The sequence below is a fragment of the Triturus cristatus genome, chromosome 10 (genome assembly GCF_964204655.1).
Source record: "Triturus cristatus chromosome 10, aTriCri1.1, whole genome shotgun sequence".
NCBI classification, from domain to species: domain Eukaryota; kingdom Metazoa; phylum Chordata; class Amphibia; order Caudata; family Salamandridae; genus Triturus; species Triturus cristatus.
Window position 1 is genome coordinate 1,216,191,504 of NC_140593.1, and position 26,512 is coordinate 1,216,218,015.

At 45.9% G+C, this 26,512-nt stretch overlaps 1 pseudogene; it reads left to right on the plus strand.

Annotated features, from left to right (window-relative positions):
- Positions 1–1,419: 1,419 nt before the first annotated feature.
- On the plus strand, positions 1,420–8,119 carry LOC146797098 (zinc finger protein 862-like; annotated as a pseudogene).
- Positions 8,120–26,512: the final 18,393 nt, after the last annotated feature.

Consider the following 26,512-nt stretch of genomic DNA (forward strand, 5'->3'; position numbering starts at 1 on the left):
ATCTGCATGGTTCACCTGCTTTGCATCAAGCATTTTGACCTCCTCCGCTACTTTATAATGAGTCAAAACTTCCACTAGACAAAAAACAGATCTCTCTGCAGCTGGTCCATCAATCTCCAGAGTTATCCGGCCAAAGCGAAGCGGAGAAGCCAGTATTGATCCCAAGTTCTCTCGTACCACATTGTTCAGCCACTAAATGCACTTAATGTACATACTACTCCAAGTCCACCGTAACCCCTCCCAAGTCCCTGACCACTACCCTGCATGAATCAGTGCGGCCCTCTGTCGCTGGATTGTGTGGGGAGGTGCAGATAAGTTTATCCTAATGGATGCTAAAAATGAAGCACAGGGGCATGTGCCTATTTGCCTAAACTGGAATCCCAGGTAACTATTTGGTCGTTTTTCCTATTGGAGTATCTGGGCCAGTCCCATTCATTGTTTGTAACTCTTAGAGCCTTTGCTAACCATCTTGTCTTCAATTGCAGGTTTGCAGTCTGTGAGGTATTTGGGTTTGAATGGTCAGGCGTGAGTACCCACAAAGACAAGGTAATTCTGTCTATGTTCCACATTGGATTTGGGGGGTGCTGGGTAAATAGATTCACAATCTGCACCCCTTTTCTTTTGCAGGTTTGTCAGACCGTGCTACAAATACAGTTGTACAGGCAGACGTGAGTACAGGCAGAACAAACAGGTAATTGTTTGGTAGAGTTAAACTGTGGTGCATCTTGTGTATTGTGGTATAACAACATCCCTTACCCATGTTTTCTTCTGTTGTAGGTTTCGCAGACAGTACCCCACACATTTGAACGGGCATACGTGAGTACAAGCAGAGCAGGTAATTGTTTGGTACAGTTAAACTGTGGTGCATCTCGTGCATTGTAGTATAACAATATACCTTACCCATGTTTTCTTCTGTTGTAGGTTTCGCAGACAGTACCCCACACATTTGAACGGGAATACGTGAGTACAAGCATAGCAGGTAATTGTTTGGTAGAGTTAAACTGTGGTGCATCTTGTGTATTGTGGTATAACAACATCCCTTACCCATGTTTTCTTCTGTTGTAGGTTTCGCAGACAGTACCCCACACATTTGAACGGGCATACGTGAATACAAGCAGAGCAGGTAATTGTTTGGTAGAGATCCCTTATGGTGCACATGATATATTGCTGTATCACAAATTCACAATGTGCTGTAACAATCTTTACTTCTATTGCAGGCTCTACGGACAGTGCTACATTTAAGTTTGAAAGGGCAGGGCAGTGGACAGAAAAATCCAGGCAATTACACTCTACGTTTTGCCGGCGATGCCTCAGTACTATGTGACAGATTGCAATCATGAGCATAGGCATCAACTTTAGCCATGTTCCTTTATTTTGCAGGCTTTGTGGCATAGCAGGCTAAACCCAGTTATCACAAATATGTTCAAACGCAAAGCTGTACCTTCTGCAGAGTGTGATGCTTCACCACAAAGGAAGAAATGTTGCCTTGTATTCAAGGAAGAGTGGATGAAAGAAATTGTGGAGGCTGAGACACAGAAATCACGAAGCAAGGTTCGTGTGCAACTTGGGGAACTATTTCAATACAGTACAGACGTGGGCTTGATTTGAAAAGCATGTGCCGAAGCCAAGATTGTTGGGGACTTTTCTACAGGGAAGAAATGGAGTGATGGCTGGAAACTGGATTACCTGAAACGCCATCTAATTAGCAAAGTTCACGAGTCTGCCATGGTGATATTGAGAAACAGAAGCGCTGCTGCCAGGTTTGGTTTTGGAGTGCGGGTAATGCTCACGGAAACTGCCACTGACAAAGCAACAAGAATGGAAGTCGTTGAACGACAAAGATCCCTGCCTGAGGAGATAAAGATTCTCATCAACAATGTGTTGCTGGCAGTCAAGATGAATACTTCAATGTTATCTGTACAAGACATCCATGACCACCTAGCTTTGTATGTGAAGATACCAGACAGCTGGAGGAGCAAGAACTATGCCTTTGAGTTCCTTGAGGCCATCAATTGCGTGATACACTGTGAAGGTATGGCAGAACTTCGGAACGCTTTGTATCACACATTGATAATTGATGAGAGCACAGATATTTCTGTTACAAAAATGCTCATCCTGTACTTCAAGTTCCGACCTGTAACCTCAACAGAGCACAAAACACTGTTTGGGGGCATCGTGAAGCTGACTAGTTGTTATGCTGAGGCGATCACTACTGCTGTGAAAGAATTCTACACTGCCAATGAACTGGACCTCATGAAAATAGTCATGTTCACAATCGATGGTGCGTCTGTGATGCTGGGTAAAAATAATGGTGTTGCTACTCGCCTTAAACAATCCATTTTCCATCTAGTTGAGCAGCATTGTGTCGCTCATCGAGAAGATTTGGGAGTTGATGATGCCTGGAAGAGGGTTCCAATGATTAAAGAGATGGAGACATTATTGAGGACTGTCTACACTGTGTTCTCCAGATCTCCTGCAAGGAAGTCCAAGCTGGATGAAATGGCATCGGTCACTGATTGTGAAGTAGTCTCTTTTCGACCACTGAATGAAGTCCAGTGGCTTTCAAGGCATTTTGCAGTTGGTGCACTAATTCGGAATGAGGCTGTTCTTAAGTACTTTAAGCATGAGAAACTTGAAGAGAATGATCCAGTTGCTAAATATTGTTACAAAAAGCTATCTGACTCAAACTACCGTATTTCCCTTGCAGTACTTAATGACATTCTGAGTGAATTTGCATCTTTGTGCAAACTGTTCCAAAAAATTCTTTGACTACTGTTGAAGCTGTACAGTATGCAAGAGCAAAGATTGGCCAAATTAAGGAACAGTATTTGGGGGACACGGTCTTTTGGATCAGCAATGTAAGAGATACGATAGTGTTTCTACAAGGAAAGGCAAGAGTTCGACAGTGGGCCTATTTTGTCTTTTGTTTCCCTTCTTTGCGAGCACATGCAAAAAAGGTTCCCTGAAGATGAACTGAAAGAATAGGCAAGTTTTGAAATCCAGGCAGTAGCAACAAAATCACATTTTGATTTTGGGACTGAGAATATACAAAGACTTGTTGAAAAGTATAAAAATGTCTTGGTCCTGGGTGATTGTGAAACACCAGAAGATGTTGATCGACAATACAGAGATTATAAATATGTGGTGGCAGAACATGTAAAGGGTGGGTTATTTACCACCTTTCAAGACATGGTGAATTTCACTGTACGCAATGCTGCTCAGTATAGTGTGGTGTCTCAGCTTGTTGATGTCTGCGCAACATTTCAAGCATCTAGTGCAGATTGTGAACGAGGATTCAGCCTCATGAATACTATCAAGAGTAAATTGAGGAATAGACTGGAGCAGAAGCATTTGGATATGCTGATTAGGACAAAGGCCTACCTCTTGAATGGGAAAGTTGACCTTGATAGAGTTTATCAGCACTGGAAAAATGGCAAGGATCGCCGTGAGAAACAACCCTGTCACCCATCTAGTGATGCCACTTGACATGTCTGAACAGCCCTCTCCCACAGTCCATGTTTGCCTGGATGTCAAAGTTTTACAAACTATCTCTGGCGGGATAGCCCAACATAGCTTTCACATCAAATTGTAAATATGTTATGTAATTTTGTAACTTATTATATGTGATATTGTATAGGCTCGCAACATTTACCCACCCAATGAACAATGCTCCAGTTAAGAATATTTAGTAAAATCTAATGATGGTACCACCGTTGGAGTCTTGTGCTTTTCTAAACCTGAAGTGTACTTGCCTGTGTAACCAATTATGTCATGGCGTGTTTATCCAATTTGCAAACCGGCCTTAAGACCCTTAACGTGGTGCTGTATGTGTGTAAATGCACCATCTTTTCACTTTTAAGTAAACGCTTGGATTGACATTTGGCACTGCACACGTGCGCGGTTTGGTTCCTGGCGCACATAGCCATGGTTGCAGTGCACAGAGACCCTCCACTGCCGCACACAGAGGAAATGAATTAGAGGGAACATTGGCCGTGGGTAGTGGTCAAGTGGGTTTGCAGAAATGTCATTAAGTTTTATCGCAGAGTCTTGTTTTTGTCTGTTAAGATGCCTTCTGACGATGATGAGTTTTGGATGCCTGCCGAGGCTGTACCCTTCCGACAGTGATGAGATTTGGATGTCTGCCGAGGCGGTTGCCTTCTGACAGTGACGAGATTTTGATGCCTGCCGCTGTTTTGGTTTCACAAGATCAGCGCTGCCGTGGGCCGCGGATAGCAGTCAAATGGGTTTGCAGAAATGTCAGCAAATTTCCTGGTCAGTGGGCTTTCTTTCTGATCCAATCCTTTGTAGAATGTCTCCTTGAGTTTGTGGAGATGGTCGTCCAACATCTCAACGCCTAGGTCTCTGTGGAGGTCTGCTGTGAAGACAGGAGCACCTGTTGCAATCTGTAAGGCCTTGCTCTGTAGGTTCATCCGATACTGCGGGTGGAAGCCACTCCATACTGGTGAAGCGCACATCATTGTTGGTCAAATTATTGCGTTGATTGCCCACACCTTGCACTGCATAGTCATTGACTTGGTCCTCAGGAGTGGGTACCATGAGACCAGTTTGGTTGTCGCTTTCTGGCAAGTCTTCTCTATGTGGTTTCTCCTACTGAGGTTGGAGTCCAGAGTCATCCCCTGGAAGGAGCTGCTGTTTTTCCATTTAATCTCCTCTCCATAACCTGTGCGCAGCATTTTCAAAAGAGTCCTTTACTGGGGGGTGTGGTCTTGCCACGTAGAAAGATGGCCGCTTACTTCCAGAGCTCTGGATTGTGAGGAGCTTCGGACGGCGGCGTGAGGGTGTCACGCTCCGTCTTCCGGTGTTCCTCGGGGTTGTACTGATGCTGAATGGGGTCCACCTCTCGACCTCCCCAAGTCCGGAATTATGGAATAACACAGACTGGTGAGGTGATCGAGCGAGGGAAGGAAAGGGTAGGGACAGCAGGGAAGGAGATCTGTAACGAGAAAACACACAATCAACCTGCGCGGTGGAACACTGTCTCACATGAACAAGTAATAACTAGTGTAGCGTGGGTCTACCCAGGGACAACCCCCTACCTGTAACGGAAGAGAACAAATGCAGTAATGTCAGGAGAGAGAGGGTCCGGGGGTAGACATGGATACAGACACAGGTATTTAAAGTTCTTCGACCCCCTCGCTCGAACCTTCTTCTGACCAGAACAAAAAAGGAGAATAAACCATACAGTGGGTACTGTTAACGTCACAGTGGTGGGTCCGTTCTGTCAGAGAATGCAAACACAACGTATCTAATTTTTGGCAAGACGTAAGTAAACGATATCTCCCGTTAAGGAGTCTTACTGTTTCGTCGTACGGAGGTGCGGGTAGTTCGCCCTTGCCTTAGGGTGTGTATATCGGGCGTGGGGAACACTTCCACGGTATGAAGATGCCTACAAACAGCACCGCAAGAAGCTTTAGCGCTCCTCTGCACGAGGCTCCGCCAAGGAGTCTCTCCAACAGAGGAGCGAACTAGGAAGGTGCTTGGAAACAGCACTACAAGAAGCTTTAGTGCTCCTCTGCACGAGGCTCCGTCAAGGAGTCTCACCAACAGAGGAGCGAACGAGGAAGGTGCTTGGAATCAGCACCACAAGAAGCTTTAGCGCTCCTCTGCACGAGGCTCCGTCAAGGAGTCTCACCAACAGAGGAGCGAACGAGGAAGGTGCTTGGAAACAGCACTACAAGAAGCTTTAGCGCTCCACTGCACGAGGCTCCGTCAAGGAGACTCACCAACCGAGGAGCGAACGAGGAAGGTGCTTGGAAACAGCACCACAAGAAGCTTTAGCGCTCCTCTGCACGAGGCTCCATCAAGGAGTCTCACCAACAGAGGAGCGAACGAGGAAAGGACCGATTCGGATCGAGGGCTGCTCTGCGACTTCTACTCACGTCCCGCGTCCAGAAGCGCTGAAGCCGGTCTTCGGGTTGAAGCGTTTCGACTGCTCGCCAGGACTGGACGCCGAGGAGGAATAACCAGCGTCTGTTTGCTGCTTCCGTCTCACAGATAAGGGATCCGGCGCACAGCATAAGCGTCACGTGTAAACGCGTTACGCGCAACGCCTCACGGGAATTGTAGTCTTTCCGAAATCGCGGCAGTCAGTGACTACCGGGTGTTCGGCCTGACAGAGGGCTTCCCGGTAACATTATGCTGGTTTGAGCCCTAATATTAGATGGCAGAGCAGTCAGGGAGGGTCCGTCAATGAACCTAATGATAGCAGATCAGGCAACGTTTTCTGGGGGAGAAGCCCTGTGATCGTAAAATGGCAGCCCATGACGCATGCATGGAGCCCTAATATAGAACGTGCATTGCGCACGGACTTACCGGCAACCCTGAAGCTAAGTCTCGCCCCTTTTGGCTATATTCTGAGGTGCAGTGTCCCGGACCGGCTTCTTCTCTTGGAGTTGCCATCCGTGCTGTCGCTAGACCTCTGGGGGCCTCTCTGGTTACCTCAGGCTTCTTGCTGGTCTGCATTTGCCGACGTCCCAGGACAAATTGGGACAGGGGCCTGTGACATGCGCACAGAGCTGAAGTGACAGATCTGCGCGGTGTGTGCGATGTGCCTCCAGGTTTTCCAGTAACTTTGAGGTAGAGTCTCGCTCCCTTTGGCCGCACGATTAAGTGAGGTGTCTCGGTCTGATTTCTGGCTTCTTTTTCTGAAGAGACGGTCTGTACTGTGGTCGTGCCTCGGGACCCTTCCGGACTGCCTCAGGCTCCCTGCTGTACTGAACTGTACTGACTGGGCTGTGATAGCTGACATCCCTAGAGTAGCCCTAATATTCTGAACTTTTTGCATTTTTCCACAATCATCTGTCAGACCCATATATACGATCCAGGACCCCTGTTTAATTACCATATTGACTTGCCACCCGTCCTCTTTTCCAAAAAAGAGAACTCATGTTCCCAAAAGAGGTAAAAATCTATTTAAAAAAAAAAAAGAAAAATACGCCTTAATCAACAAAAGCAAGATCTGCATACCAACGGTCTGTATTTCACCTCAGAAGTAACCCACGTCGCCACAAAAAAAAAAAAAAAAAGATACCTCATGGACAACGACAACATTGACTCTGGTGAGTTAATTGACCCTAAGAAGACCACTAAGATCTAGAATTGATAACGACCTCAGCTATACAGAGTGTGTTGTCAACTATTGGTACCAACAGATGCCGGCCCAATGCTTTGGCCTTTGATTTCTCTTCTCTGATGACACGATGCCTACTTGCCAATAGCAAGTTAGTGCATGCGCTGCTTACTGGCCCCTCTATAGATGGTCCTAGCAGGGGTCCTCTTGTAGAGATCTGCCCTAGAAGGAAGCACAAAAGAAGGGCTGACCCCCATAGGTCAGTCTCATGCTCTTGGAGGACAGTATATACCATTACATGCTCACATACTGCCCACTTCTGACTGCTCCCCCCTACAGATAAGATGAATTGATCTTCAATGGCAGGCACAGATGGCAAAGGAACCCGGAAATTCCACCAAAAAAAAAATATATAGAGTTGGATCATTGCCTGGTGCATCCACTTATTCGATCCGAGGAGTTATCATTACATCAATACTTTCTCTTTTGCCTTTCCTGCACGTATCAACGCTCAATGTTTACTACACAATAAATATCAACTGTGTGAAAGAATTTCCATATCAGAAGATTGATGCAGAAGAGCTGGTTATGCCTTCAGGCAAGATGTCTGGTAAACTCACTAGACAACTCTTCTCGGAAGCTTTAAACCGGAGTTGTTCTACCTCAGATACTCGTGGTGCTATCCACTTGTCTCAGAAACTGTCTAACCCTATGATGGCAACATCGCCGGACTCCATCATGGAACAGATACTCCAGGAAATCTCTGCTGTGAGCAGACGGTTGGAGGGCATGGAGACCTCTATATCTAACCTCACGACTGAGACTAAATCTATTCGCTCAGACATCGCTGGATTCCAGAATCAGATGGATTGTCTAACTGCGCGGGTGGTAACGGTAGAGAACCGGCTTGACGTTATATCGGACCGGGACCAAGAGCTTCTATTCCTCAGGAGCAAATTGGTAGATTTAGAAGATAGAATCCATCGGGACGTCTCCTTTTTTGGGTTTCTGGAGAAGATAGAAGGATGAGACGCCAAATCCTTTCTCAGAGAAGCCCTTCCAAAGCTCACAGGTCTTACTTTTGACCCACCATTGGAGAAGCAGAGAGCCCATTGCATCAGATCACTCAACACAGGAAAAAATACACGACCGCATCCCCTCATCGCCTGCTTCCTACGACATGAACAGGCCTGTCAACTGATCACAGCGGCTCATACCCATGGCTCGTACACATTTGAAGGACATGAGATTAGAATGGCAGCGGATTTCTCGAAAGATACTAATGACCGTCGCAAAGCTTTCCATTCTCTTAGACCCCGCCTTCGACAGCTTGATATCAAGTATGGTCTTTTTGAGCACGCACGCCTGCGGATCACCAAAGATGGGATATCCAAGGAGTTCTTTAATTCCAGAGGACCTTTGTCATTTTCTGGACAGTCTTTCTCCTCAAAATATGGAATTTACTGTGTCTCTACCAGAGTTTGGTTCCCAACTCCTATCATCGTACGCTACGATGTCCTCTGGTAGCACCCGACGCAATTCAGTTCCCAGAGCAGGGGAAGAGACCCAGATTGACCCGTTCGCTCCCTGGGAGATGGAACACAGGCCCTTCAGGTAGTGGCTGATCTCATGTAGGAAAGAGTCAGGGACACATTGCACTCTCCTCTAAAGCCTTGTTCATCCGAGGAGGGTTATGTCCTGAACTGTGGCTGATCGACTTTCCTTTATTTATGAGAAGATAGAAGTTTGCCGATTTGACATCCATTGAAGACGATTGGATGAGTACCTGAATAATTGCTAGGCATTATTTGCTCTATAATGTTCCTACCTTCCCTTACCCCTTTTTCCATAACTCCCCTCCTTTCTCCATTTGTATTCATGATAATGTTTAATTGCCCACATGGCATTTTGTAGAGCTTGTTTGACTGTACTCTACGTGTTATAAACGTAATATGACATAAACTAAGACAACAAGCTATTTACCTGCATACTTGCTTGATTGTTATGCATTATTTGCTCTATTATGTTCCTCTTTCCTTGTCCCCTTCCTGATAATATTTAAGAACAATAGTTACTTACCTGTAATCTGTGGTTCTCCAGTATTGGTGTCTTTCATAGATTGACATGCCTGAATCATTCCCCGTCGTCGGAGTGGGAGTCCCACGGTACATGTACATAAAAAAGCAATAATTATGCATATAATAACTAGAAAACCTTGGTAACGTAAAACCAGGAAGTAAAATAGCCTAAGCTATAAGAAAAAAGCTTCCACACCTATGACTATCACAGTCATTATATACAGTCCGAGCTGCAGCCAATCAGGCGACAGCACCCACCAGAATGTTCTCCTCAGAGGCTCAGGCTCTCAGATTTTCTCGCACAGGAGTGAACTAAAGTATAACAGCCTAACTAGCCTCTGAGGGGAGGTGGGCGGGTTGCATGTGAATCTATGAAAGACACCAATACTGGAGAACCACAGATTACAGGTAAGTAACTATTGTTCTTCTCCATTGTTTAGGGTGTTTTTCATAGATTCACAGGCATGAATCAGAGTAGATAGTAGTACGTAATATAATGCTTATAAGACGCTGTTTTTGTATCATAGTCAATACACATTATCAAAAGGTATAACTATAGATAAATACATGTATGTTTCAACATATGCAGAACAATTTCAAGATATAGAAACAGTATGGAAGAAGCGTCTTTAAAAAAAGCATAGTGGAGGAGGTAGAACAGAGGCTCACCTTATTTGAAAAGATTGCGGAGAACAGCTTGTCCCACTGATGCATCTGCATCGCTTGCAGCTTCCAAACAGTAGTGTCTGGTAAAAGTGTGTCTGTTGGACCATGTTGCCGCTCTACAGATTTGGTGAAGAGGCACACCGGCAAAAAGAGCTGTGGATGAAGAAATTGCTCTTGTAGAGTGCGCTCTTGGGGTTGCTTGCAATGGTCTTCCCGCTTGATCATGGCATAAGCAAATTGCAGCAGAGATCCAACGAGCAATGGTTGGTTTTGAGACCGAATGTCCTTGGCGCGGTTTGCCATATACCACAGTTGGTCTGATTTGCGTATTGTTGCTGTCCATTGTAAGTAGAACTTGAGACATCTTTTGATGTCAAGGGAATGCAAAGCCCTTTCTGCAGCTGTGAGCGGATTTGGGAAAAAAGTCTTTAAAATTATAGGTTCATTAAGGTGGAAATCCGCAGGGACTTTTGGCATGAACTTTGGGTTAGTGCGCAGCACTACAGATTTCGATGTAAATTGTAGAAAAGGTGGATGAATAGTGAACGCTTGGAGGTCACTAACCCTTCTGTTTGATGTTAAAGCCAGTAACAAGGAAACCTTCCAAGAAAGGAACTTTAAATCCACCTTGTGAATAGGTTTGAAAGGGTGTCGCATTAGTTGTGTAAGCACTATATTAAGGTGCCAAGAAGGAGGTGGACGTCGAATAGGGCGGAACATCCAGAACAACCCCTTGAAGAATTGTTGAATGACTCTATTTGAATAAAGAGAGTTAACACCATCCTGCCGAAACCTTGAAATAGCTGCCAAGAACACCTTTAGAATAGAATGGGAGAGGCCGGATCTTGCTAACTGAAGAAAGAATGGTAGAATTTGTTCTGGTCTTGCCTTAATAGGGTGGATATTGGCAGATTGACACCACATGCAAAACCTCCTCCATTTTAGTTCGTAAGTTTTAATCGTAGCAGGTGCTCGAGCATTAGCTAAAACCTCCTGACAGTACAGAGGAATATCTAGGTGTGCAAATTCAAGGTGTTGAGGAGCCATGCCGCTAATCTCAGCGATGCTCGGTCCGGATGACAAATTTGTCCGTTTTCGATGGACAGAAGGTTCGGAATTGGTCGGAACTGGATGGGCTCACACTCCGAGAGGAGGAGAAGTTCCGTAAACCAGTACTGGTGAGGCCACCTGGGAGCGATGAGTATCAGGCGGCAAGGTTGCTTCTTGATCTTGCGCAGGACTCGTGGAACCAACGGAATCGGTGGAAAAGCGTAGGCATATATTTGTGACCAATTCATCAAAAACGCATTTCCGAGTGAGTCGTTGTGGGGAACCCAACTTGCAAAGGATGGGCATTTGCGGTTCTGGCTGGTTGTAAAGAGGTCTAGATCGGGATGCCAACATTCTCGAAACACTTTGTTTAGGGATGGTTGAAGCAGTTCCCACACGTGGTTTGATGTTGTGGACCTGCCGAGGGAATCCGCCAGAACTTTGGTGACTCCTGGGACATGAATGGCTTTGAGGCTGATTTTGTGACGAATCGCCCAATTCCAAATCTCTTGTGCTTTCTGAGATAATAGGGTTGACTTTGTCCCGCCTTGTTTGTTCAAGTAATGCATACTTGTCGTATTGTCCGTTCGTATTAGGATGGATGTTCCTTTGATGACGGTTCGAAACGATTTTAGAGCCAAGAATATGGCTCGTAACTCTAGAAGGTTAATATGCCACCTTTTTTTCCAAGGTCCACTTGCTGAACGGAGTCCAAATGGAAGGACTTTGAATTGAAAGTCTCTGCCAGCCACTCTGAACCGTAGAAATTTTCTGTGTCTGGGAAGGATCGACACATGAAAATAAGCGTCTTGGAGGTCGAGGGTGGCCATGTGATTCTCCGCCGAAAGCAATTGTAGAATTTCTTGAAGTGTTAACATTCGGAAGGATAGCTTCTTTAAGAATTTGTTGAGGGCGCGAAGGTCGAGAATAGGGCGCCATTCTCCTGACTTTTTCCAGATGAGGAAAAATCTCGATTAAAATCCTGTTCCTCTTTGTAACAGAGGGACTTTTTCGATTGCTCCCTTCCGGACCATCAGATGTATTTGTGAAAAAATCTCCTTGAGATGAGCAGGAGGTGGTCCTTTGGGAGGAGAGTTTGGGGGAATCTTTGTAAATTCCAGAGCATGGCCTCTGGCTACTATATCCAAAACCCACTTGTCCGTAGTAATTCTGGACCAGTTCGAGTAGAAGTCGGATATTTTTCCTCCAATTCTTGTATGGGGCAACAGCAGAAATGGTGGCAGTTGGCTGACCTCATTGTTTTTTATTGGACTCCCGTCCACGAAAGGACTGCTTCCTTCTTGACTGCGAATAAGAGTTACTTCGCTGTCCATAAGATTGCTGCCTGTAGTTTTGGAATCTTTGATTAGTTTGGGAGGATTGATAAGAAGGTTGTTGATTATATCCTCCCCTGTTGGTGAAAGATCCTCGTCCTTTGGCACCACGAAAAGACGACTTTCGAAACTGCAGGCTACCAACAGACCTCGCCGTCTCTGTATCTTTTTTAATAGCCTGAAGGGCCTCATCAACATGTTGTCCGAACAGAGACTCTCCATCGAACGGCATATCGATGATCTTTGTTTGGACCTCTTGACGGAAAGATGTTGACTTCAGCCAACCTTGTCTCCTCAATACTGCAGCACCCGCCAATTGTCTAAAACCAGTAGATGCCACATCTACGGCTGCGTCGATGATTTCAGCCGAGGTGTATTCTCCCTCCTGTAAAATCTTCAAGGCCTCGGACTTGGAAGGCTCCGGCAGCATATTAATATAGGGGGGAGATGTCGGACCACATTTGTCGATCGTATCTCCATAATATGGCTAGGGAATTTGCAGCCCGAACCTTCGTCGCAGCCATCGTGGAGACCTTTTTTCCAATTGAATCCAATCATCTGCCATCCCTGTCAGGCGAGCTGATATAGGAGACGAGGGGTCCCTGGCCCGTCTCTGCGCCGCTTGGGCGATGACAGAGTCAGCCTTAGGCTGGCCGATGAGGCATGACGGTGAATCGCTTGGTGCCTTATATTTTTTGTCCAACCGAGGCAAGACTGCTGGAAGAGAATTTGGTGTCGCCATTATTTTTAGGCCTTCTTTTCAGATAAAATCTATTCTTGGAATTGTCCTGATCTGTTTTCTCGGTTGGTACTTAAAATCGTAAAGAAAGCAGTCATCTTTATTTGCCTCCATAGGGATGAAAAAGCTCTGTGTTTCCCTCTCCATAAGGAGATGAAAACATACGATATCCACCGGAGGAGAGTCCACGGGGGCCAGAGCGGACGGTGACGGAGTTTGGATTTGGTATTCGTCCCACTCCAACAGCAAAGAATGGTCATCCACCTCTCCCTCTTCCCCGTCATCATCAGTTGTATTTGCATCATGGGAATGACGAGATGGCAGTGGAGAAGGTGGAAGAGACTCTGCCGATTCCGATGGAGGAAAGCGCCGATAATAGTCCTGCAACATATATTGTAAATTGTTCAGCAATTCTAAAGGCATTTGTGCTGAAGGAACTGTGACAGGAGGTGGAGCTTAAGGCTCAGTACCTGGATCTTCCTCCTGATCGTCATCCTGGTATTTAATAAATAGTTCTGATGGACTCCTTGCAGTGCGGAATCTGTCATCCTCTCCAGATTCGTCCTCCTCATCCTCCTTCTCAGAATCTAATAACTGTTCCGGCAGCTTCAATGGTGACAGGGCTTCCAATGAGGAGCCACGACGTTGTAGTAAAGAAGCCGCTGTTGAAGGCTGAATGGATGAAGCAGAAGCCGATGTTGCACTCCAAACCTGCAAGTCTGTACAGGAAGATAAGAGAGGCGTCGACGAGTGCGCCGTTGACGGGATAGTAGACGATGGCGGTGGTGGGAATAAGATGTGCGCTGATGAGGAAGCCGTCTTCAACGACGAGGCAACTTTCGTCGACGAGATGTTAGTCGTCGACGAAGCAATCTTCGTCGACGAGGAGGTCGAGGACGATGAGGCAATCTTCGTCGACGAGGCAATTTTCGTCGACGATGAGTCAGTCTTCGTCGACGAGGCAGCCGTCGATGACGCATTAGCGTCAGCGACTGCTACGTCGACGCCCACCTCGTCGACGAAGACTTCCTCGTCGACGGCCAAATCGTCGACGAGGAAGTCTTCGTCGATGAGGTGGGCGTCGACATAGCAATCGCTGACGAGATCTTCTTTGTCCTTACCATCGACGGAGCGGAGACGAGAGATGAAATCTCTTTCGTCGACGAGATGGGTCTAACAGCCACGGAGACCAGCGTCGACGGAGACGAAGCCGATGTCATAATCATCTTCGGTCTCGGAGATGAGAATGTAACCGTCGACGTTGAAGTAGCGTCAACGACGATAATCGTCGACGACGGCATTTTTTGCTGAGGTAATTCCTTGTCAGGAAGTCGTTTAGGTGCCAGAGACTTTCCTGATTTCCTCGGGGGCGTAGCAGGTTTAGATTTGGAAGGTGGAGAAGCCTTCTTTGAAGAAGTAGAAGAAGACAAGCCAGAGCCTTTAGCAGGCTGAACTTAGATTTGGAAGGTGGAGAAGCCTTCTTTGAAGAAGTAGAAGAAGACAAGCCAGAGCCTTTAGCAGGCTGAACTTTCCTCAACACCTTTGCCCCAGGAGAAGATAAGTCTTCATCAGTCATCCTTTTTCTGGAGGATACAGAGGACCCAGAGGCTGCACTTTCTAGCTCAGATAAAGGGCTATCCTTGTCCTTAATCTTCTGTAGCCACAGAAGTTGGCGCCCTTCTCTATCCCTGAGGGTTTTCTGAGGGAAGGCCCTGCAGATCTTACAATCCCTCACCTCATGTTCCGGATAGAGGCAGTAGGTACACTTCTTGTGAGGATCTTCAGAGAATAGCCGGAGCTTCCCACAGGATTCACAGGCCTAAAGAGAGACCTCTTAGAAGTTGACATCATGAAGTAAGCAAAAAAACAGAAAAAACTGTGAAGTACTGAGCAGAGCTCAGGGAGACTCCCTTCACACGACGTGCGGTAGAAAATCTGAGAGCCTGAGCCTCTGAGGAGAACATTCTGGTGGGTGCTGTCGCCTGATTGGCTGCAGTTTGGACTGTATATAATGACTGTGATAGTCACAGGGGTGGAAGCTTTTTTCTTATAGCTTAGGCTATTTTACTTCCTGGTTTTACGTTACCAAGGTTTTTTGGTTATTATATGCATCATTATTGCTTTTTTATGTACCGTGGGACTCCCACTCCGACGATGGGGAATGATTCAGGCATGTGAATCTATGAAAGACACCCTAAATACTGGAGAACTATCATTATTACGTTTTAAAAAGCTTGTTTGATTATACTCTTGATATGGTAAACTCTCTTTATATGACATAGGCCATACCCTTCCTCTTCCTCTCCCCTAGTCTTCTCTTCTCTATTAGCACTGCACTCTTGCTTGCCTCCTCCCCCTTGACTTTTAAACCCAATCTTTATATCATGGACCAAATACTATCAACCTTAACATCGACACCATTATTGCATAGGTACGCCTCCCTGTTGACTTTGACTCTGTCACCAGAAGGGGCTCCTCCGATGCAAATAGCCCGAAAGTTTAGACCCACAGAGAACAGTCCCATTCCTCTAGTGCAGCGCATCAGCTCCTTTTCCCCTCCTCTCCCCCCTCAAGCATCTCCAGAGCTCTGCTCTTCCTCCTTCTCACTTGTCTTCCCATGTGCACACAAATGACTCTCACACTTTCCCTTCATAACTCACCAGTCTTTTAGGAACCATTTGAGAGGGTTATTGCCCTTATCCTTGGTTTCTCTCCTTGCCCAAAGCTTCCCTTCCCAATTTTTTTCCCTTTCTTTTCTTTCACTTCCCTTCCCTTGCATAGACTTCCCCTTTATTCCTGCCCACATTTATTCCTGACATCCCCTCACTTGCGCAGCCACCTCTCTACCCTCCTTCCTTTTCTTACTCTCCCCTCATAATCTAACACCTCTCTTCCCTCCCATCAACTATTCCTTATTATTTGACCTCTTTAGATTCCCAAAGTACACATGACAGTGAATATTTCCTCTTCCTTCCATCCACTACGCATTGCCTCACGGAACGTCAATGGCCTTACACGTTATATAAAATGTAAGAAAGTGCTCTCTTATCTGCAAACGAAAAGAGCTGATATTGCCCTTTTACAAGAGACACACTTGGACACTTTAGAATCGTCTAAGCTTCTACTAGAATGTGTAGTAAAGCCATATACTGTGGACTGACAACACAGACCCCCACCAAGGAGAGGCAACCACGGCAATGTGGAGTGGCTATCCTCTTGCACAAAATCCCTACCTATCACAGTTGTCAAGACCTGGATTGATCCAGACGGCAGATTTGTCTTTGCTAAGTTAAAAATAGGGGATATAACCCTCTGTGTTGTTTCAGTTTATGCTCCAATGGGAGTTAAACACTCCTAGTTCCTTAGCCTGAATCGCTTACTAGTGGAAATTGGAGCATTCAGTTATGTCATTGGCAGATACTGGAATCTGGCCCGTGATGCAGCCTTAGATAAGACAGGTCCCTTGGACAGGTGTAACGAAGGAGATAGAGCTTTATTGGGAGACATAGCATCTGGCCATGGACTTGTGCATCATTGGCACCTTTGTAACGCCACAAACCAGGAATATACCTTCCTTTCCTCTGCTCATGGCACCCAATCTGGGACAGACTACTTCCTTATATCCCACTCAGTAGTTGCAATTACTAATGAATCCCATATACTGGTAGCTGCTCTCTCTGATCATTCCCTGGTTCTCCTTACTGTTGACATAGGTTTTGCCTCCCCAGGCTGTAAACCATGGCAAATGAACATTCAGAGATATCGCTCGCCCCAGGGCAAGGTCCAACTGCGCTCACACCTCTCTGATTACTTGATCAATAACAAAGCATCAGTTACTTCTTGTAGGACTATTTGGGCGGCTGTGAAAGCAACTATTCATGGGCAGCTGTTTAAGGATGCGGCAGAGGCTAATAACACGGCATCCATTCGTCGTATTGAACTCGAGAATTCAAATTACCTCTCTCCCGCGCCTATACTCGACCAATCCCACAGTGCCCAATTGTCGACAACTAGAACTAGCCAGAATGGCACTCAATAATTTGTATACCACCAAAGCAGAGTATGCCCTTCAGCATCTAAAATTCAGGCATTATGAACAAGGGGAGAAAGAAGGCCGATAACTTGCAACACAGCTGAAACAGTGTGATGCAGCCATGGCTATCCCTGCCATAAGGAGGGAAACTGGAGTGATTCAAAACCACAAGACATAGTAAACACATTTGCATAATTTTTACACCCCTGAGACTCTGACAAGTGAACAGCAATTAACTACATACCTTGTGGATATTGATCTCCCACACCTCACAGACAAAGGTTAAGATTTACTTAATGGTGACATCAGCAAAAAAGAAATTGCGGCAGCCATCGCCAAATTATCATACCACAAATCTCCGGAGAAGATGGATTTCCTGCGGATTATAGCTGGTCTGGGGAAGACGCAGTTGATACTCTACATTCCGCCTTCCATGAAGCTGTTCAGACAGCCTCACTAGGTCCTATTTCTAACAGAGCGCTGATTGCGGTTATTCATAAGCCAGGCAGCAATCCGCTTGCTTGTGGTAGCTACCACCCTATCACCCTTATAAATGAAGACGTTAAAATTCTGGAAAGTATTTTGGCGGCACCCATCCCATATATATCAGACACAGGTCAGCTTTGTCCCAGGCTGTTCCTTCAGAAATCCCCTTCTAACACCAGCCAACACTTTATGGACTGAAAAAGCGTGCGACTGCATTGACTGGGGTTACCTCTTTGCTAACATGAAACGCTTTGGCCCAGGCGATCAGTTTATCTCCAAGGTCTGCCTGCTATACAACAACCCTGTAGCCCAGGTCAATTGTGGAGGATTTATTTCAGGCTCTTTTCCAACCAAAGTGGCACCCACCAAGGCTGTCCCCTCTCCCCCCTACTGTTCCTGCTGGCGATGGAACTCCTTGCTTCTCTTATTCGCCACTCACTGAGGATCTAAGGTATACTTATAGCAGAAGGTGTATCCAAGCTATCCCTATATGCTGATAAAATTCTCCTCACACTTGAGGATCTTCCTCATTCTTTACCATCCTTGCTAGAAATTATCAATGGGTTCTCTGTCCTCTCCAGTTATAGGGTAAACTGGGACAAAAGTGAGGCCATACCACTCTCCTCGGGTACCACAACAGCATCATTTGATGGTTTCCCCTTTCGCTGGAAATCATCACAATTAAAAGTATCTGGGAATTTTGGTTAATCAAGGCTTGGAAGAAATGGTTTTGGATAATCTGTTGCCCCTTATAACACAAATTGTAACAGATTTCGCCAAATGGTCTCTTTGGGGTTTCTCCATGTGGGGAAGAGTACAGGGTGTAAGGATGGTCACTTTTCACTTTACCTCGCTCTAGGAATGTTACCGATTATAGTTCCTCTATCGCATAGATGCCCGTATACGGACCTTTGTCTGGAGATCCATGCACCCTCATCAAGCTGCTGCCAAACTAATGGCTCGCCGTTTCCACAGCGGTTTGTGTTTGTCATCTCTGGAGCATTATTCTCTAGCACTGCACCTTTCACAATAAGCCTCTCTACTCCCAGGCACGACTGACCCTCCACAAGGGGTCGCAACGGAACACTCCCTTTGACCATGATGACAGCCTTGAATTTCTCTAAGGAGCCCGTAATCCATGAATATCCCCTGCATACCCAGTGATGCAAGCTACATATCAAGCATGGCATCGACCACACCGTGTTCTAGGTGTTGCTCATCGCTTGCACTATAAAGCTCCACTTTGGGCAAATTAGAGTATCCGAATAAATGGTCATGTGCTTCACTGGTATAGATGGAAATCTGGAAGAATCCAGACACTGGACGAGGTCATATTAAATGGAGTGCTGAAATCCTTTGCCTTGCTTCGTGAGGAATTTGATCTCCCATTGCATCAAGCTTCACAACACTTACAATTACAACACTGCTTGAGGCGGTGCCTAGGTTCACACCCCTGGACATTGGAACCCTCACCAATATTAGACTATCTTCTTATTTAGGGCCTACACAAGGGAGTGATGTCGGGACTATACGGTGCATTAACTAACCACTTATATTCAAAACCACTTCTTAAAGGTCTCTGCACGAAATGGCAGGAGCGCCTACACATTACCATTCAAGAAGATGATTGGTCAGACATCTTAGAAGCCCTAGATAAGGGTACTCTGGAAGCACATTTGAAATTTGTCTTTTCAAAACCTTACTTGACTGGTATTGGATGCCTTTAAAACAACAACGAGCAGGATTATTACCACACTCTAAGTGCTGGAGATGTTCGGTTGTTAACTGTGACTTTCCCCATATCCTTTGCGACTGTCCTTTTATACAGTGTTTCTGGACCTACGTAGGTGATATCCTGAGTGAAATAATCCCCCTCCGACTCCCTCTTACACCTTCCACTATCTTATTGCATGATCTTTTTTTTCCTCCTCATATTACCTCATATGAATAAGCATCCTCCTGGTCTCTACCAACCCAGTTGCTTATATCTTGGAGGTCTAGTCTCAGCTGAAATCGCTACGAGTTTCCAACCAGTGTTGTACATCATAAGCTGACCAAGAGGTGTAATCACTGGACCTCCTAATCCTAGTGTTCATTGTCTAATAAATTCCAAAATAACCAGAGTGCTGTTTTTTTTCTGAGCTGATTAGCCTTTTGATCAAGATCTCTAAAGAATCTCACAGAAATCCACCACTCGTTCCATGTAGGCGGAGCCACCTGGCGCCACCTTTTACATATCTCCCTCCTTGCCAATAGTCAAATAGAATACAAACCTGTACTGCAACCCCAAAGAACCTTCCAAGCCACCCATTGGCTGCATGATACCAAACAAAATCAAGGAAGGTCTTACTTTTACTTTTTTGCCCAAAGAGTTCGACATAGTCTTACCCACACGATCCCAAAACTCTTTCAGGGCCGGGCGGGTTCGTCTGCTTCGTGGCCGCCGCACCTTTTACATTTGTCATCTCCACCACCTCTTTCTTTGGAGAGCTTAAATGGAGACCAGTAGATTCTATGTAGAGTGAAAAAATGATTTCTCCTAAATGCAGCGGACTTAATCACTGAATAAAGCATGTCAAGAGATTCATGCCAAACGTTTTTCAGCTCTTAATCAGGCAAGCAGTCTTCCCAGACCAGGTGAGGGGGTTTCAAGCTTTCTTCCATTGCAGCGGGCAGGTATCCATACTGTGAGAAGTTAGCCTGGCATATGCTGGTCACTAGTTATAGTGGCCACCTTGCACCAGTCCAATTCAACTCTTATGGTAGATAGGTTGAAGACAACCTTTTAAAGAAAGCTATCCTAGTGGTAGCTGTGGAGAGCAGCCTTCAGGCTAAGTCTCGGAGGAATGTAAAGCAGCTTGTTTTACCTTATAATCTCTTGAATTACCAAATGAAAGGACACCACACAGGTATATATATCAAATATATATGTATTTGTTACTAGATACACTCTACTAATCTCTTTGTGAGATTAGAGGCCAGGTACACATTCAAATGTCAACGTTTCACAATAAATTAAGCACAAATATGGCTGGAGCCCTAGGGGCGTATCAGACCATATACTAAAACAAGCATTTACAATGCAATGGTCTCGGCATTGGTAAAGTTAGAGCTATTGGCATTGCTCATGACATTATTGTTGTTTATGTTTTTGTTTTTAAAACATTTAACGAAACGGCATTGTTATTTACAATGTCACTAGCTTAATCACTCTCAAATGCAAGACCTATTGCATTTGCACCCACACACAGAGCCACCTACACACACACTGATTAAGCTATTGACATTGTAAATAACAATGGCGTTTCTTTACATGTTTTGTTAAAAACAAAAACAAACAAAAATAATGTCATGAGCAATGCCAATAGCTCTAACTTTAACAATGCCGAGACCGTTGCATTTGCAATGCAATGGTCTCGGCAATATTATAGGTAGAGCTATTGGTATTGCTCATTATTTTTTTATCATTTTTGTATCCCTAAATAAATGGCATAGTCATTTCTATTGGCATTAGCTTTTTTTTGCATATGTGATACCTATTGCATTAGCAGAGAGAGAGTGAGATAGAGAAAGAGAATGAGGTATTGAAATAGAGTGAGGTAGTGATACAGAGTGAGGTAGATAGAGAGTGAGGAATTCTTAGATAACTTGTGCTTTTATGATCCATTTTAAAGAGATCGAATAAAGCTGTGTGACTGACTGACCACAATAAGACTCACTTAAAAAAATAAACGAGGTGTTTTCCTACACACGACAAAATTCAGTGCACCGATTTCTTACAGGATCACTAATTTTTTTAGTCTTCTTCACATGATCGCTCAGACAAGTTTGGGGTTCCAAATAGCACACTACGATTTGCAGTTAATGAACATGTAAACATTGGCTTTTGGAAACCTGTTACAGCCACAAAATCACTGGCAAGAGTAGTTTCGTAAGGATTGCCTAGGATACAAACGTCATTTTAAAGCATCCACATTGTTTTCAATTACGCTGACTTTAGGCATAGACGACGGGTCGACAGATTACCACTTTAACTTTGAACGGTTTCATTTCTGAATCTAACATTGCTTATACTTGGGTGACAGATAGTTACCCACAAGCATCACTTCAAAATAACACAGGAGATAAACAGCTGCAGACTAGTGCCAAGAAACACAGGTAAAAGCGATGGTACCCATCATTATAACAAGAAGGGCTGACAATTGTTTATTAGCAACTAATCGCATACAAACTGTAAAACAAAAAACAACAAGAAGGCGTGACATTACAAACCTGTATCCAACAATAAACACTGAAGTCGACAAACGTCCTCTTTAATAATATCTAGGCTTATGTGACGCGAGACATGCAAAAACCCATGTCCATTGTCCATCAACATCCACGTGCATTCTGAGATGGAGGATCAGAGCTGGAGGGAGCAATTAAAAACAAGACTCCATACACTCAACGTATTTAAGCATAGGACTGTTGTAAAGGTAGGGGTTATGTACATATGGTAAAGTGATTGTGCAAGTTGCACATCTGAGCCTAAGACCAAGAATGCTGTTGACAATCTCCCGCCACCAGGCTGCCAGTCGAGTAGAGATGCACATCTGTCTTATGGTGGTAATTACTCAGCACTTCAGAGAATTCTCAGGGCCGATGCCCGGAGTTTAGGACGCCTCTGTTCAGAATAACCGGGGAGGTCAACACTAAGGGCAAATAACTTCCCGGCAGAGAAGCCCCAGTATCCCGCACCCAGGAAAGCACACAACCGAGGCAGGGCCCGCGCTCCCTTTCCAAACAAACCCAGAAGCTTAGCTCCAAAGACTCACCTGGTCCAGGTTCTCATCGCTGCCGCTGTCCTCCGTATCCGAGTCGATGACAATTCGACCTTTCCGTTTCTTCACCATAGCTACAGCTTCCTCTCACGCTACTCGAGGCCGTGGACGGTGCGAAGGAACCCGGCCCCCCTTCTGGGGTTGAGCGTACACAGCACAAAAGGTAACTACACATGCGAACTTCCGCATCTGTGCGTGCAACTTACACTGCGCACGCGCACTGCCAATTCCCTAACGCCGGGTGAAAGAAAAGAAAGACTGCAAAACAAACTATGTCGAAAGCATTAAAACCTGCGAGATGGTAAGAACGTGGCGGCCATTTTAAACTGGCAGTATTTGGTACTGAAAGCCACACTCTTAGGATGAGAGCCATAATACAAATGTCATATTGCTTAAATTATTATTATAATCACTGTAAAGTATGTACAAATTAAAGAGAGTTGTTCTATTTTCAGCTTTTTTGCCAATAACCTGTGTTTGTTACAATGTTTAATAAGTGAAACACTTTTACCCCGAAGAAAAATGTCACTTTGAGCTTCTGTCAAAAAGAAGTTTGATTGCTGATGTAATTATCTAACTCTTGCATCTTAGATTTTTCTGACCTGTTTATTGCCACCTATAAACTGTCTCAAAAGCCCCCACCCTCCCACTGTTGATGCGTAAAGACTAGTCTGTGCAGAGCCTTGCGTGCGTACCTCTTATTTTAAGGACGGAGCGAGTACCATATATCTTAAAACTTTGGGGATTGCCGTGTCTTCATTCACAGGGGGTGCAAATGCCTCAGCGAAGAAATGTAAATGAAGTTGCCTGTAAGTGTGACCTTCTTCATTTGGCGCATTTCCAGGATGTCTTAATTTACACAAATCTTGAAGTGCATTGAAAAACAAGCATTAACAAGCACACCACTGCCTAAGCACACCACTGCCTTTCTCTGAGGCGAAGCAGAAATGCCTCGGAGAAAGGCAGCGGCGGTTTCGGATTCGGGGGCGTGTTCTCCTCTTGCCATTGGCTGGAGGAGATAATTAGAAAAGTTGAAAAAAACACGCCCCCGAATCCGAAAAGGACGTGGCCTGTTCGGAGTGACGAACCTCTTCTCCAATGGCTGGCCAGCATTCAAGAGGCCAGCCAATGGAGAAGAGGGGAGAAGAGGGGCGGGTTCACGCCCCTCTTCTCCAAGTCATTATCTCTCGCGAGCGAGACTGCGCAAGCGCAGCCTTCGCTAGCCGAGACCTAAAAATGGTATAACAATGTCGACTTCCAAATGACAAGGCCCTGGGCCTGGGGAATCGCTGGGGCTTCACTACTGCAGTGTTAGCAGGTAAGTAACAAGCCCACGGGAGACGCGTGCAGTGTGTGAACACAGCCGCGGGTTCCCTATTGGTTTCAATGGAGCAAGTCGCGGTTTGATTTTTAAAGTTCTAGGGTACTTCGAGGAAGTCAACAAGCAAGCCACTTACAAGGTAAGTACTTCAAGGGCCAACACACACTAGGGCACTGGAGTGCACGAGTTACCTCACCCAGGGAAGCCAGGTGCTAACGTGTCTTTTGGTGTCGGGTCGAGTCGCTGTTTTCAATGGAGACCAGAGAAGACTTGCCACTTGTGACGACTGGAGAAGTGCCCGTTGGAATTCGTAGATGGATTGAAGATGTGGAAGACCTGAAAATTGAAGGGACAGTGTTCAAGGTCACTTGCCAGTGATCGGTGGCCAGCAAGATGGATGACCACAGATGTTGCGTTGATTCAGGTCGTCAATGGTGTTTTGACTCTTTGCTCACGAGGTCCAGGAAGGATCGACGATGACCAGCAGCTGGATTCGGAGTGTCCCACGACGTCTGCAGCTGATGATGGTGTCGGCAACCGGATTGGAGACAACAAGCCTTGGCAACTGCAAGTCTTGTGTAGATTGAAGAAAGTCGATGATGCAGACCAGCAAGGTCTGAGGGACTCACCCAGCAAGGGTAAGTGAAGGCAGGCCTGGAGCAACCAGGAGAGCCCTTTGAGTCGATGAGAAAGTCTTCGGGGGACCCACTAGCCAACAGGCAAGTGATCGCAAAGACGCCGCCTCAGGAAATGCTTCACAGGAGCCCACGGTCACTCGGGACGGGGTAGGCAGCCGATTTTTGATGCAAGACCTGCTGGAGGCTTGGGCCACAAATGATCCAATGCACAAGTTCTTAGAACGTTGTTTAGGGTTTGCACTCGACAATAGTGCACGGTCCCCGGGTATTGCTGTTCCTCGTCACTCGTGGGGTCCACTCGCCACAGCTTCACTGGGGACTCACAATGGCCGTCGAGAAGTCAGGAAATCTACTTCTGGGGCAGCAGGGACTTCGAACTCCGGCGGGAGCGGGAACGTTTGCAACAGTTGATTAAGGTTTTTGGTGCCTGCCAAGCAGGGGAGTCACTCCTTGACTCCAAGGAGGATTCTTCTGTCTTCCAAAGGTAGTGGAACGTCGAAGGGCCAGGATTCTTCTTTGTAGAGCGTCGTCCAGGGTTATCTGCTTTGCAATGGCAATGCTTGCTATCTTATAGTGAAGATAGGGGAGGGACTAGCTCTATGACCACTCCTCTAGGAGGGTCAGGGTAGGGGGTGGTTACACCCACTTCCCTTTGTCCAGTTTCGCGCCAGAGCAGGGGCAGGTAGCCTCTGAACTGGTTTGAGCTGGCATATGCACAGAGGAGCCTACTGCTCCCCCAGTGCAGGACTTCAAAGCACTCTAAGAGTGCACCCACCCAGCTCCAATACACTAAATCCTGTCTGGAAGGTGGTGACACCTCTCTGTGACAGGATGCCTTTTGTTGAGCTTCCTCCACTGCGAGTTACAGTCAGCAGCAGGAGGGCAGCCCAGTGTCTGTGCTGGTGGCATCCATTTTGTGATGCCAGGGCTCTTTCAGATTTCTGTCGTTTAGTACAGTGGGTACATGTCATCCCCTCTAGAAGGGTGGGATCATACTCCCACACCAGTTACTGGTGTGGGGGTATGATTCCAAGTTGTTTGACACCAAACACATGTTTTGATGCAGTCATTCCAAAGTTAGCATTTACCGCGAGGTTATAATGCACTTAAGAGTATATGGTTTAACCGCATCCACAAACAGCAGCAGAGAATAGACTCTGCCAGCTGCAGAGGGGTCCTGCTCATGCAGAAGCACCCCCTCATATAGTAAACCAAGCACCCTGCCCTCAGGATTGATAGGGCCTGCTGTAGGGGTGGCTGATAGGTTTGTGTGTGTGTATGGTGAGATATAGGAACCTATACCTCAGTGAGGAGTGCTAACACTACCTCACACAGGCTGCAGTAGCAGGCCTGTGGTGTCAGATTGAGAATGCTTCCCAGGGGTGGCATAATATATGCTGCAGCCCCTGGTAGGCTTGTGAAGTACCAATGCCCTAGGTACCTAAGGTACCATATACTATGGGCTCATGAGGTACCACAGTATCCAATACCTAGTGCATCTAATATGCACACCAAGTTGTTTAGAGAGAACAGAGAGACTGGGGCCCTGATTAGCAGGGACCCAGCCAGACTATAGCCAGAAACCAGTGTATACATCAGAAAGAAAGTGGGGGCAACATAAGTGCAGATCCTACACATACAAAAGGGGCACCTCCTTCTTTCTCGATCGTAAGTCTTGAAGGTCTTTCTCCATTGATTTGTCAGATGAAATTTGCCACTGCTGGTTCCTACACCACGCCGAGATTTGATAGAACTTGAACCTGGATAATGTACCATTCGTCAAATTTCTCCAGGCATCCCAGAACAGGCAACTATTGTCTTCTATTATGTCCCCCCAACGTGAGACACCACCGGTTGTCAGCGGTTTTGCAAGGGAATCGAAGAGGCACTCGTTGCATGATCTTAGGAATTCATCTGACATTACGCGTCCATGTCGCCTTTTGCACACTGTGCTCTCTACAGCCAAAATATTTATCTTAAGACAATGGAGATTGTCTGAGTCCCCCTCGCAAGAGGATTGGATGGTAGCAATGATTCAGAAGACACCTCACGAATGTGTAATATATAGACTAAGACTAGGAAGAGGTGTTTCAACAAGTATGGGCTCCTTTCCTTCGAGACTCCTGAATATCTTTCTGTTTCCACCTCACCCCCATCTTGCCCTTCCCCCATCTCCTTCTCTTCCTTCCCCTTTCTTTCTTCTTTCTCCCTTCCCTGTCCCTTCTTCCCCTCTTTCTCTTATTGCGCACACACCTTA